The sequence below is a fragment of the Lagenorhynchus albirostris genome, chromosome 6, assembly GCF_949774975.1.
Source record: "Lagenorhynchus albirostris chromosome 6, mLagAlb1.1, whole genome shotgun sequence".
NCBI classification, from domain to species: Eukaryota; Metazoa; Chordata; class Mammalia; order Artiodactyla; family Delphinidae; genus Lagenorhynchus; species Lagenorhynchus albirostris.
The window spans coordinates 53661242-53674298 of NC_083100.1; the positions used below are offsets into that span (position 1 = coordinate 53661242).

Genomic DNA, 13057 nt, shown 5'->3' on the forward strand with positions numbered 1-13057 from the left:
TGCTAGAGTTTCAAGGATTATGTGTACTTGGAGGCCACATCAGATATTCTGGCAAGGCAGGTCTTCAGTCTTGGCGCTGTCCCAGGTCAGCATTTTTTAAGAGTAGCGTCAGCTTGGAAAAAGTGTGTGTCGGCCCTCTTCTTTAAAAATGTATCTTATTCTTAACAAATCTCCAGTTAATTAAAGGAAGAAGAAACCAAAAACAACCTTGTTCTTAGCTCCTCTCAGTGACCAAGGCTCTTTATGCCTGTGGTAAAGTAGGAGAGCTTAATAAATATAAAATGGGACAAAATATTATTGTACAAAACATTCCCTCCAGCCCAGAAAAGGTATTTCTAAATTGGTTGCTCTATAAACATTAATTGATGGTAGTGTTCCCTGAGAAACCTTTACCAAAGCTTGGGAACCCATCCAATAGCACAGACCATTTTTTTTTTACTCCCTCTAGATTCTTGTATTCAGAATTAGGTCTCAAATCTCTTTTAGGGAGAGAAAAACACGTTTTGGAATATTCCAGTTCCTTTATTTTTATAATTGCCATTGAGGGTGCTAGAGATGAATTGGAGTGCTATTTAGCAATCTGTGAAGTTTCAACATCTTTGTGGAGCTCAGTAGGGTTCTTGGAAAAATACTTTTTTTCACAGATTTAGCTGTCAATTTAGGTTTTCTTACCTTCCTTTTTATGTTCTGATGCTTGAAATAATATGAAAGAACATAATTTATATGAATAATACCTTATTTTCATGGAATTCTAGTATCAGAGGGCTTTAGCATATTTTAAAGACATTCTACAATTCTTTCAACACATCCACATATGAAATAGGCTACGTGTGTCATGGTTGTACCCTTTTTGCAGATCAGAAGGTTGTAGAATGTAATCCAGTCTTCTCATCTCTTCCAATAGACAGCTCTGCCACTGAAAAGGAAAAACAAGCTACGTATCAGACAAGCAAGAACTGGTCTCCACCCTACTGTATCCTGAATTTAAATGTGTGTATTTCTCACAGGTTATTCGTGTGGGGCATATTTTCTTAAGTACCCAATAAGAAATAAGTTGTGGCTCCTACTATCAGGCTTTGCACTATATTCTATTTAGAAGATAGATTTGTCAGTCTCATACTTGTTTTCTCTTATTATGAACAGTTTCTAGAGCCAAGTGAAGATCTGAGAGGTGTAGTAAGAAATATATGTGATCCCTTTCACAGGCTTATGGTTTACAAATAATTAGAAATGCACAGAAAGTCTCCAACAATTAAAACAACAATTAGTCTGGGTCTCTGTGTAAAATGGTTCATTGTCATGATAATCAAAGCCACAAAATTTCCATTTCCCAAAATAACCTGAAGCTGTTGGATGCTAAAATGATTACCGATAGCCACTATCACATGGTATATACTTAAGTTTCAACTTTTGAAGTACTTACCTTCTAAAGGGTGTGGTGGCATTCACTCATTCAGTCAGTCACTCATTCTTCGGTTATACACAACTTCCTCCCAAAAAGCCACTTGGAGCGTTCCCTCTGATCTGAGAAATAAGGCAGCTTGACTTGTTCCAAAGTAAGCCTCTAACAGTCCTATCTGGCCTGCACTCTGCTTCATGCCACCCTCAGAAGCAGGAACCTGAGTGAAGGGAGAAGAGGGAAGAACCATCTCCTTCATTACATGGGGAAGAGCACTTGACAAGAGTCAGAAGACTACAGCTGGACTCGTTTTCTTTGATCTTGAGAAAAATCACTTAGCTCCACTTTCCTCATTTTAAAACTAGGGTGATACCTTCCTAGTCTATATTACTACGTCATGAAAATTTGAGTTTATTACGTTTATGGAGAATTAAGGATATGACTGAATATTTAGAAAATTTCTAGAATTTATTATCTGTGAAAAAAAACAATATAACATATCACCATCCTATTTTTAATAATTTAAAATACCCATGAATTTCAAATGAGATAATGTTTGTTATGTTATGTTTATGAAACGATTCCTAAACAGAAAAGCTCTATTCTTATAAATAATATTAATATTTCTATCTCTTTGATCTCATCTTCCTAACCAATTACCTTAAGTACAAGTTATGTTTATCACTGGGGCTGGCGTTGTGCATTAGAGCAATCCTAATCAAGGTAGATGCCAGGGTTATGGCTAAGACCTCGTTCTTGAGTTTAAGAAATTTACAGTCAGTTTAAAGAAGTCATGTCTGGTGCTGAGCAGGTGCTCAATTTGTGTTACCTTGAATGAGATAATAGTAGTGCATACCTAAAGATCAGACTCACCTGACTGCCTGAAAACAATGCAGAGGGATAATGAATCTTGAGCAGGGTTGGGGAGAGGGTATATTGAGTGGAGGTTGGGAATAACCACAACTGGTTTGCTTGGATTCCTTTTTTCTCCGTTTACTTTCAATAATATTTAGACTTTGAAGGCTATGTATAAAGGTATTTTGAACCCGAAAGCTGTGTACCAATGTCACTGACACCTAAGACGCAAAGATGTGTTCTGCTATATTTTCAAAACACCGTTGACTTCCAAACATAGAACCTTTATTCTCATGTTATTTGTTAATCAAACTGACATTAGTTAAAATGGCAATTTAAAAAAATATTTTAAACTCAAAGTAGTCAACATATTCATTTATCCTTCATGTACTGATAGGGAAATCTATTCTAAAAATTCTTTGGACTTTTGACAGTTACAGATCTCTCTTCACCCTACCTCCTTTTTTTCTGAACTTAAATTGCCAATCATACAAGAAAAAAACCACTTAACCTGTGCAGTAACACCTAACTGTAAATTTGGTGTGACATCTAACTGTAGATTCAATGCTTCCTGAAAAAAGATTAGTAGTTTTATAGTCTATCCCCAAATATTACATAGACCTTAACGATATGTACATATGTATGAAAACTACTTTTTATTAGAATACAAACATCAGCCTAAGTAAAACTTTAAAAATATACAAGCCAAGATATTCATAGTTCCATAGCTATTAGGAACAGCAGAGAAATAATCAATCTTTAGACTTCTGTGGGGGGAAAAAATGTTTAAAACAGATACATTTTAAATTAGTTCCTTCATAAAAGAACTTTCTAAGAAAGAGCCTGTGGCACATAGCTCATCAATCCTTGTGCAATCAGACCTTCCATTGTCTTCTGAGGGAGAGCTGCCACCTCACAGGCCTGGCCCCTTTAATGGGTGAGTAGCTTCTGAAGAAGCATTATGACACCCAGATGTGGAGTTCTTTGAAGCTGCACTTCTGGGGAACCATCATTTTTGTTACAGAGCAAGAGTAATATCAGAATTTCCTGGGAATCGGTCATCAAAGGAAATTATCAGCAATTCATAGACTATCCTTTTTGCATTGGCTTCAGCCTCGAGGGTAATCACAAAAGATTATAGTCTCCATTTCAGCTTTCATATCACTGAAATATTCTTCTCTGCCGAGAACATGATTGATTTCCAGAGGTCAGCTTTTAACCCCAGCTTCAGGAGGCCACTCAGACTTCAGTGGTTTGATAACTGCCAACGATTGTTATTGTCATATTGTTCTGTTGTGAGGCAGAAATTTGGTGTTTTCTGATTAATTATCCTTTAAATAAAGTGACATATCAACTTCTCATGCTGTTAGATATAAGTATTTGTCCCATTTTAGTAAGTGTTAGACGTTGGGGGAGAGAGAAGGGTGAATAAAAATTTTCAAATGAGTGTTGGGAAGACTTTGAAACCAGCATCCTGAGATTGAATTTTAGAATGGAAAATAGAATAATTCAGAAATGTTTCCGAAAGTCTTCAAAGGGAGTTGGTAGATTATAAATACAAATGATTTTTGCCTCATGAGACTTCATGAACATTACTAGGGATTTTGTGTTTTGTGACAACTTGCTACGTGATTCATGTAGGTTTTTCTCCATTGTTTGATTAGGAAATATTAAGGCCATATCCATAGCCAAAATATAAGCAAACTGGGCACATTTTTACCTTGATGATTTCATTTGCTATATTCACTTTTCTCATGCATATATATTGCTTTACTCAGAACATACAGGGACAGAAAGGGCTTTGTGTATATTTGGAATGAGTTTGGTAGATAAAACAGTTTTACCCAGAAGTGACTAGATTTCCTTACAGATTCAAAAGAGAGGAAAGCAGTTCAGTTTAAACTATTTTTGGTTTGAACCATAGCCTCCTTGCAATCACGTAAAAATAATTATAAATCAAATGAATAAATGTTAAATGTCAAGCTGTACCATTAACAGAGCCTTATTCAATAAAGTAGTTATCACCCCAGAGAGCAGAGGAAGGCACTTTATTAAAGCTCTTTATTTTATTTTACAAGTATGGTATATTTTGTATAATAAAAATGCAGAGTTGAACCAAAAATGTTTTTTTTGTTGGGGGGGTATGCGGGCCTCTCACTGTTGTGGCCTCTCCCATTGCGGAGCACAGGCTCCGGACGCACAGGCTCAGTAGCCATGGCTCACGGGCCTAGCTGCTCCGTGGCATGTGGGATCCTTCCGGACCGGGGCACGAACCTGCGTCCCCTGCATCGGCAGGCGGACTCTCAACCACTGCGCCACCAGGGAAGCCCCAAAAATGTTTTTTTGCTGAGAAGAGTTGATATGTATACACATATACATCCATACAAAAAGGCAATAGTAAGGTGAATATATAACATAAAATAGTTTTGATATCACCTGTCCGCAAAACCACTCAGGGACCACTTTCCTAATTAAAGTCCTAAAATGTTAAGTGTGACAGGTAAGCCTGCAAGAAAAAGGAGGACCAGTAGAATCAACGTTGGGAGAGCAGTGACATCCTTGAATGGGGATGGGGGAAGGGCACAGATGAAATGCAAGATGCCCAGTTAAAGTTGAATTTTAAATAAACAACAAATCAGTTTTATTACAAGAATATCCTATGTAATATTTGATACATTTATGTTGAAAAAAAAAGATTTTTATTTGCCAATCTGGCAACCATAACAGGAGATCTCTGGGTTCTGGTCTTAGCTGAAGAAGCTCAAGCAGGTTACTAAAATTCTCCATATCTTTTCTCACTTTCACGTGAGGAAGTTGGACTAAAATCAGGCTGGTGAGACTGGGACCTGACCTACATGCTTTAACCAGACCTGTTTTCAGCATTTTATTATATTGAATTTCCAGTTAGGATTCTGTTTGGGGGTAGAGCGGTGGGGGGAAGGTTCTAAAACTCAAAACAAATAAAAAACAGTTTGAAAATGTAGACGATCTCTGACATTGTACCGCTGTGTCATGAGAGTGTGGCATGGGGGAGTCCACAATGCTTAGTATTGGAGCATTCCAGATTTGCCGCCTTGCATTGAGCCTTTTAGTCCTCACCTGTCAGGTTTCTTCTGAGTGCAAGACTAAGGAATGTGTTGTCCTCTGGGGAAAAAACACTTCATTTCTACTTTGCTTTACAGCATGAAGAATATATCCAAACAGGTCCAGATTTCCAATTTTGCAATTCTTCCTGCCTAGTGGGGTTTTCTTTTCATCTTAAGCCTTTTTAATTTGTGTCACGGACCTGTTTTGCCTCAGCATCAGGATATATCTGATTAGTTACTGAACAGCCTTTCAAACTTAGCTTTGACAGAATGGTTTTGAAAGGATGTCAGTTAATGCATTTGGCTGTTCAGCAGGTGTATTGATTTTTAAATCAAGAAAGCTCATTACTTCTCCAGTCTCTTAGAAAGCCCTTGTGACATTTTTTTAGCCCATTTCCCAGAAAATAGGAAAATTTATCACTACTTAGACTTGGAGACTTATCACCAATAATTTTTAAAAACTACATTCATAAGCATCAGCAAGTAGTCTTTGGTTATTTGTATGCCTTTTTTTCCTCCTAAAGAACAAAAATTCTAGTTTTATTTTATTTATTTTTTTGCGGTACGCGAGCCTCTCACTGCTGTGGTCTCTCCCGTTGCGCAGCACAGGCTCCGGACGCGGAGGCTCAGCGGCCATGGCCCACGGGCCCAGCCGCTCCGCGGCATATGGGATCTTCCCCGACCGGGGCACGAACCCGCGTCCCCTGCATTGGCAGGCGGACTCTCAGCCACTGCGCCACCAGGGAAGCCCAAGTTCTAGTTTTTTAAAAAGATATTTCTCAAACTTATCTCTGGCTCTGAATTTTGTTATGGAAATTCAATCCTGGAACCAAGTTTGGGGGTTGTTTTCAAGCCACTGTTTTAAAAAGAAAAACAGGAAAGGCCAAGAAGTAGGTGACTGTGTTCTATATAAGACACTAGCCTATCCTTCCAAACCTCAGGATGTGTGTCTTCTTTCAATGTCCTGTAGAAGAATCAGTTCTCATAAGCTATCCTCAAATGAATCTCTATCTTGTTTAGTATTTTGCACATCTATTGAAAACCTATACTTCAGTCCATATTCCTGAAATGGTTTATTTCTTGTTTTATTTCACCCTGAGGAAACAAAATACTAAATAAAACATAGGTAACACCTGACTCATTTATTTTAGATTCTCTTGGTGAATCCACTTCCTGTTCTCATCACTCTAAATAGTGTTTTTCTTTGGATGAGAGAGTTTATTGTCACCTATGTACGCCTTGGGCTCTTTGTATTTTTGAAATATGAATATGCCTCTTTGAGAAATATAAAGTATAAATACTTTGAAGGTAGTAACTTTTCCACAGAAAAAAAAATTAATAGTATTTGTCATCATTTCATTTCTTCTTCTATGCTATTAAAATTCAGAATAGAGCTAAATTCTTCTTAATTCTCTTCCAGGGAGTTTTTCATCTTTCTTAAAAATGTTGTAACTTTTCTCATATTCTCTCAAAAGTGCATCTAATAATTTTATAGAAACTTTTTGTTACCTTGCGTTTGACAGTTGTTACTGATCTTTCAAATCTGTATGCATGCATTGGCCAAAAATTAGTTATAGGAACATCGAATAGTAAACATAAAATGAAAATCCTTTCAAGAACTTTCTTTGTGTCCTGATGGAAAAACACCTCTCTTTCCTCATGGTTCCCAGTCATATCTAAGCATTTCTTGTTCAAGAATGAAAACAAAGAAAGAAAAGGACTGGATTTCCTTAGGAGATATAGTTTAGCTCATACCTTAATGCCTTTTCCCTACATTGAAATGAGCACCTGAATTGGAATTGAGCATAGGCTGGGCTCCCTTAATACATCACATTAACTAATTAGATCTTCCAAAATACATTTTTAACCTGAATATGGTTACATATGCTACTGAATTTCAATTCTTAGGTTTACTCATCTAATGTTTCAATAGGAATATCAACACCCAAAATGTTGCTGGGTATGTGTGTGTCCGTGTAGTACGGTATGAGCAAACCTTCAATTAAGTCTCATACCCATTGCAGACGTAAGCTGAAAGTCTTATTTGTTAAACTGAACTTTTTGAAATGCTCTTTGATGTGGCTTCTTAAATTACCCAGCGGCATAACTACAGCTTTGCTACATCACTCTTGATCCCTGGGAGCGTGGAAAATCACCAGGCATGTAGAGCCAGCCAGGAAAATGGAACATTTTACATTTGCACTGACCATATGATTACATACAAGGATCGACTGTCAGAGTTAGACATTCGGCTTCAGTAAGGTGTGCGGGTCTAATCTTAGGGCATCTCCCGTTAACAAAATAACTACTGTCTGAAAAAGAACTTAAAATTTATTCCTTCTACTTATAACAATTTAAAAATTATCCATCAAAGTGTTAAGCTGGTTTTCCACTAAAGCGGGGGGGGGGGGGGGGGATGGTGAAACCACCCCCTGCTTTCCTTTCAGCTTTTTTGCTTGTACCATTTGGTAACTCTTTAAAGTTCTAAAAGTGTTAAAAGTGAAAAACATTATTTTCATATGATATCTTCACAGAAAACTGCTAGAGCTTAGCCAAAATATGTACTTATTTAAAAAACAGAGAAGTAACTCATGGGTATTTTGGTTATTCACTAAAAACTACCAGGCCAACCACATTGTACCGGAAACCCACCAGGAGGGTCTCCAGGTAAGATGCATCTAGCGCTAAGCACTCATCCTTAGAGAACTTCCAAAAACAGATCACTTTAGTTTCCCTTTCTCTTTAAGGACATGATGATAGTGGTGGCTGTGAGTGGTGTCCCAGTTGTTGTCTTGGGACGTGGTAGTTGAAGAAAATCCTCTGTGGAGATCTCATAGATGGCTTTGAAAGCCGAAGAGCATGCCCTTTACAGTTTTTACCAGTGATACGATTCCGAATTCTGTATCAACTATCTAAATCATGGGATAACGTCCTTATCTTTACATACTTAGTATGGTTTTAGAAAGTATCAGAATCAAAGTTGTATCAAGACAACGAAAATGTTTTTAGGAATTGTCCATGGTAAAATTGTGTTTCTTTCCCATTCTCCTGTTTTATTTTTTTCATAGTACTTAAAACACTCTGAAAATACCTTATTTATAACTTTAGCTATACAGGTTTCCCCCACTATCCCAAAATGGAGAATTCCTATGACATTTTTCCTAAGTAGAAATGTTGTGAAGTGAAGAAGCAATTAGTTTAGGATACATCTTGCTAATGGATGCACAAAATAAATCCAGATAAAGAATAGATGCTCACACACACAGTTCAAAGCTATGGCGGCTTGATCCTGAGATGCTCAGTGTAGTTTCCGGGGAAGGAGCTTGGTGGTGCCACTGTCACTGCTTGAGATGCGCACTGCTTCTATAAAGGTTTGCACAAAAGAAATGCTGAACGCTATTTTCATTTTTCAACTTTTTTCATAAAAGCAAAAATTCTCTTGGGATTTCTTTCAGTTAGTGAAAACAGGTACTAATGTAGGTCTTTCATAAAACCAAGTGGCATAAAGCAGACTTTCAAAAAGCAGGGGATACTTATATAGGTCTCCCCAACTAGAATGTTGTATTTTTGAAGGCTTGTTCTCTACTGTATGTCCAGCTCCTAAAACAGCGCATGATAGCCATTTAATAAACTATTGTTAAATGAATCAATTTTCAATAAAATACAGTGTTTGTGCAAATTGAAAATTATACATTTATAAAAGTGTGACGTGTTGGAAAGGAGCAAAAATTCCCAAGGACAGAACTAAGTTGATATGAAATAATCTCTAAAAAGGTTGCACTTTTTATTATCAGAGTGCTCTAGAAAGAAGACATTACTTTATGGCAGAAACACACATCTCTAACATTCTGTATATGTTTCTTTTTTATTCTTCTAGAAATGAAACCAAGGTGGAATTTCTCCCAAAAAACTACTGGAAAATGCAGTTTAGTTTCCTTTCAAAATAGATCTTCAAAATAGATCCCAGGGTGTTTTTTCCTTATTCTAGTCATTCTTTTTGTCAGTGGAATATATAACGCTTATTTGATGAATCCCAGAGCTTTTCAAAGAAGGCCTGGCAATATGGAATTTGAGTGAAAGGTATCAAACGTTCTAAATTCATTTTAAAGGAAAAAAAGAAAGGAAAGAAAAGAAGAAAATGAAATTCTAGTCTATGCTCTACTCTGTTTGGTTGCTTCAAATCTCTGGGCAGACTGCACTTATATTTTCTACAGGGATTTTTTGTTTGTTTTGCGGTACGCGGGCCTCTCCCAGCTGCGGCCTCTCCCGTTGTGGAGCACAGGCTCCAGACGCGCAGGCTCAGCGGCCATGGCTCACGGGCCCAGCCGGACCGGGGCATGAACCCATGTCCCCTGCATCGGCAGGTGGACTCTCAACCACTGCGCCACCAGGGAAGCCCTCTACAGGGATTTTTGACCAGTACGAGGGAGGCTCTGGAAAGGGATCCTGGGATCCCACTTAGTTTCTGCAGCAATCAGATCCTTCTAATTGTGAACCAGCCTCAAAATATGTAAAGGTCTACAACATTTTGATAAAATAGTAGTAGTAATAATATAATAATAGCTTTATTGGATCTGAGACTTAGATCAATGTGACCTATTATTTTCTTAAGTGCATGTTATTTTAGCCTTTATGCCATTTCTGGTTAACTTTCTAGTGGCGTAATGGTATCCCTGCGGTACAGGGGCACAGCTGATTTTGTTTCCAAGTCACAGCCAATGTGTGGTTTTAGCAAAGAGCTAAATATGGCACTTGATTGAATCAACAGTCTGTGGAGAACGTGGCATGTCATTTGTCTTCCTTTCAGTGACAGTTATAGCATTCTGGTGGACCCCTGTCAGGATGCTCTGGGTAGGAAAAGCAGTGGCAGGATGGCAAATCTCAACTTTTACATATTCCAGATGCAAAAAGGCAGGTCCACAGTAGCATGCAGCTCCAGTGTAACGTTTCATGTGGTTTATTTTTATTGAGACTTCTGATTTGAAATCCAAAACAGTACAGAGTTGTGTGGTTGAACTAACATTGCCAACAATATGCAGTTGTTTGTATTTCCTGTTCTTTGAGAAAAGGAATTTGTCTTGCAACCGTTGTCTGCTTTGTTTCTATTTAAGTTTTCAAGGATTTGAAACAAGTAAAACAGTAATAATAAAGGTATGTGGTCAGAGCATTTAAATATAAAAGGCAAAACCTTTTTTGAAGTAACTTCAGAGAAATATTGCTCTTCAGTGACATAAGCTATCACTTTTAAAAGTGTCACTTCATGAATATTTGAAGTTCTAATGAGACCCTATTGTCTCACTCTTTTCCATAAGTCCAACAATGAAAAAGGAAGGGATGAAGAAATAGTCATTCTTTTTGTACTACTGTAATTTTACAATATTGCAGTTTAAAAAACTGATGCTTTGCCAAACTTCCAGAAAGCCCTAAGTCACAAGGATTTAGTAGCTGAGATCTGCTTTGCAGAAATCAAGGACAGGTGCAAGTGATGACCATCACCTGCTACGTGTAATCTCTAAGTATTCGGGGAACTTTCTTTTTTTTCTGTGTGATAGCCCAACAGTTACAACAGGGAAAGAGGACAGGGCAGCCCCAATTTTTATTTATGGCTTTCCTGAAGTAACCCAAGAAGAAATGGGCTTATCTTAAGAAGGGCATAAATCGGTCAGAAAGAGAAAAACTGAGACTCACTTCTCCAGGAAACTTTTACTTAAACACAAAGTAGGGGCTTCCCTGGTGGCGCAGTGGTTGAGAATCCGCCTGCCAATGCAGGGGCACGGGTTCAATCCCTGGCCCAGGAAGATCCCACATGCTGCGGAGCAACTAAGCCCGTGCACCACAACTACTGAGCCTGCGCTCTAGAGCCTGTGCTTCGCAACAAGAGAAGCCACCGCAATGAGAAGCCTGCGCACTGCAATGAAGAGTAGCCCCCGCTCGCTGCAACTAGAGAAAGCCCAGGTGCAGCAACGAAGACCCAACGCAGCCAAAAATAAATAAATTAAAAAAAAAATAGAAATAGAAAAAAAATACATAAAAAAAAAGCCACCAATAGGCCTTATGTGTAGCTTGACTAGACAGCTGCCCTCCAGGCTGCAGAAATTCTAGGAACACTCCTCCTTTCTTCCCATTTCTCACACTCTACAGCAGTGCCACACATGATACCCAGCATCCCTGCTTGGTGGTCAGTTAGCAGGGAAGAGTTGGGGGAGAGACTCTCGCCTGAGTTTGACTCCTGGCTTCAGACCTACGACCTTGAGGGTGAGAAGTTATTAAACCTCTCAAAGCCTCAGATTCCTCATTTGTAAAAGGAGGATAAAAATGGTATCTGCCTCATGTGATGGTGGAGAGTACACTAGATAATCCCTTAGTATAGTTCCTGGCACGTGGTGAGAGCTCTAAATCTAAGCTGCTCTTATTAAGATGTTTATTATTATTACACAGCTAGAGAAAGGAATTAAAAGGCAAATACCCCAGGAGGATAACACATTGATGTCACTGTTAAAGGGAGGATCCTGGATGCTTGAATTGTGAGAAAATCAGAAAAGGGGGGGGAAAGTCTAAAGGAGGGGTGGGGCAAGAGGGGACAGACCTTTATGTGCTTTCTCGTGCCTCAGTGTTTTGCTTAATCGCCATCCTTTTTCACTTTTTAACTTTTACAATAATGTCCTTTCTTGTGTTTGACTCATCCTACCCCATCTGATCTGGGACAATGTCTGAAACATATTAGGCCTCCAGAAATGTTTGTTGCATGATCGATCTTTAACTTTTTAAAGTCAAAAACCTGGTTCCTACTTCTGTTTAGTAGAAAAGCTAGTATTGCCTACTATATTGTATAAGTGGTGACCAAATGCTTTTTAGAATGTTGGTTAAAGCAGATAGCTAAGCTTAAGATGAAATGTCCTCATCTTTAAGAATATTATGGATACCCAGCCACATATAAGAAAGACTTGTATCATTCTTGAGCAGTCTTTTTTGCTTTTTAATTGAGTGGTGCTTGGTTTACTCCCACACCCAGCCCCACTGGATGGGTAGTGAAGTCATTGTAAGACTCTTACAAGAATACAATTCGAACTTCATTCCCTTGAAAATTATTGAGAAAGGTTTGTAATTTTATTTTCTTTGCCTAAAATTCCATCTAGGAAAGTTATCTCAAATATAAATGTCATCTAGTACTATCATTTGATCATGTAGTCCCTACCTTAGATTCCCTGCCCGCCCATAGTCGTCATCCTGACTTTAGTGAAGTGCTGCACTGTGTTTCTTTTCCCTGTGGCTAGGTTTTATTTGCAACTGCATGTGTTTTTATATGATTGCTTACTCTGTGTGGATATAAATTACTTTTTGGAATACTCAGTGAAAGTAGATCTTTTAAAAAAAACTCACACAGATTTGTAGTTCCATAAACTTGGTGAATACATCAAGATATCTGTTTGTTCTTATTTTGATATTGAAAATATAATAGATGGTGTGATAAGGCCACCTTCATTAATTCCTTTTATAAGTACTGTAATAGAATAGTTAATTTGTCCATACGTAGCCTGCAATCGTCTCCTCAATTCCTGGTAAAAGCCACAACCCCATCTTTCATTTTTATTACCTACCAGTTAATTGCACTAATAGGTTTTGTTTTTCATTTCTACATGACTTTCATTAGCAAAAGTGGAAAGTGTTAACTCTTGCTGCTTTTTAGTTAGTAAGCATTTCAGGCTTTTTAATCAGA

The 13057-nt window shown here is 38.0% G+C and overlaps 1 protein-coding gene across 1 annotated transcript in view; it reads left to right on the plus strand.

The window, feature by feature from the left end:
* Positions 1–13057, plus strand: part of ZNF385B (zinc finger protein 385B) — a 414552-nt gene that overhangs the window by 337979 nt on the left and 63516 nt on the right. The window lies entirely within an intron of this gene.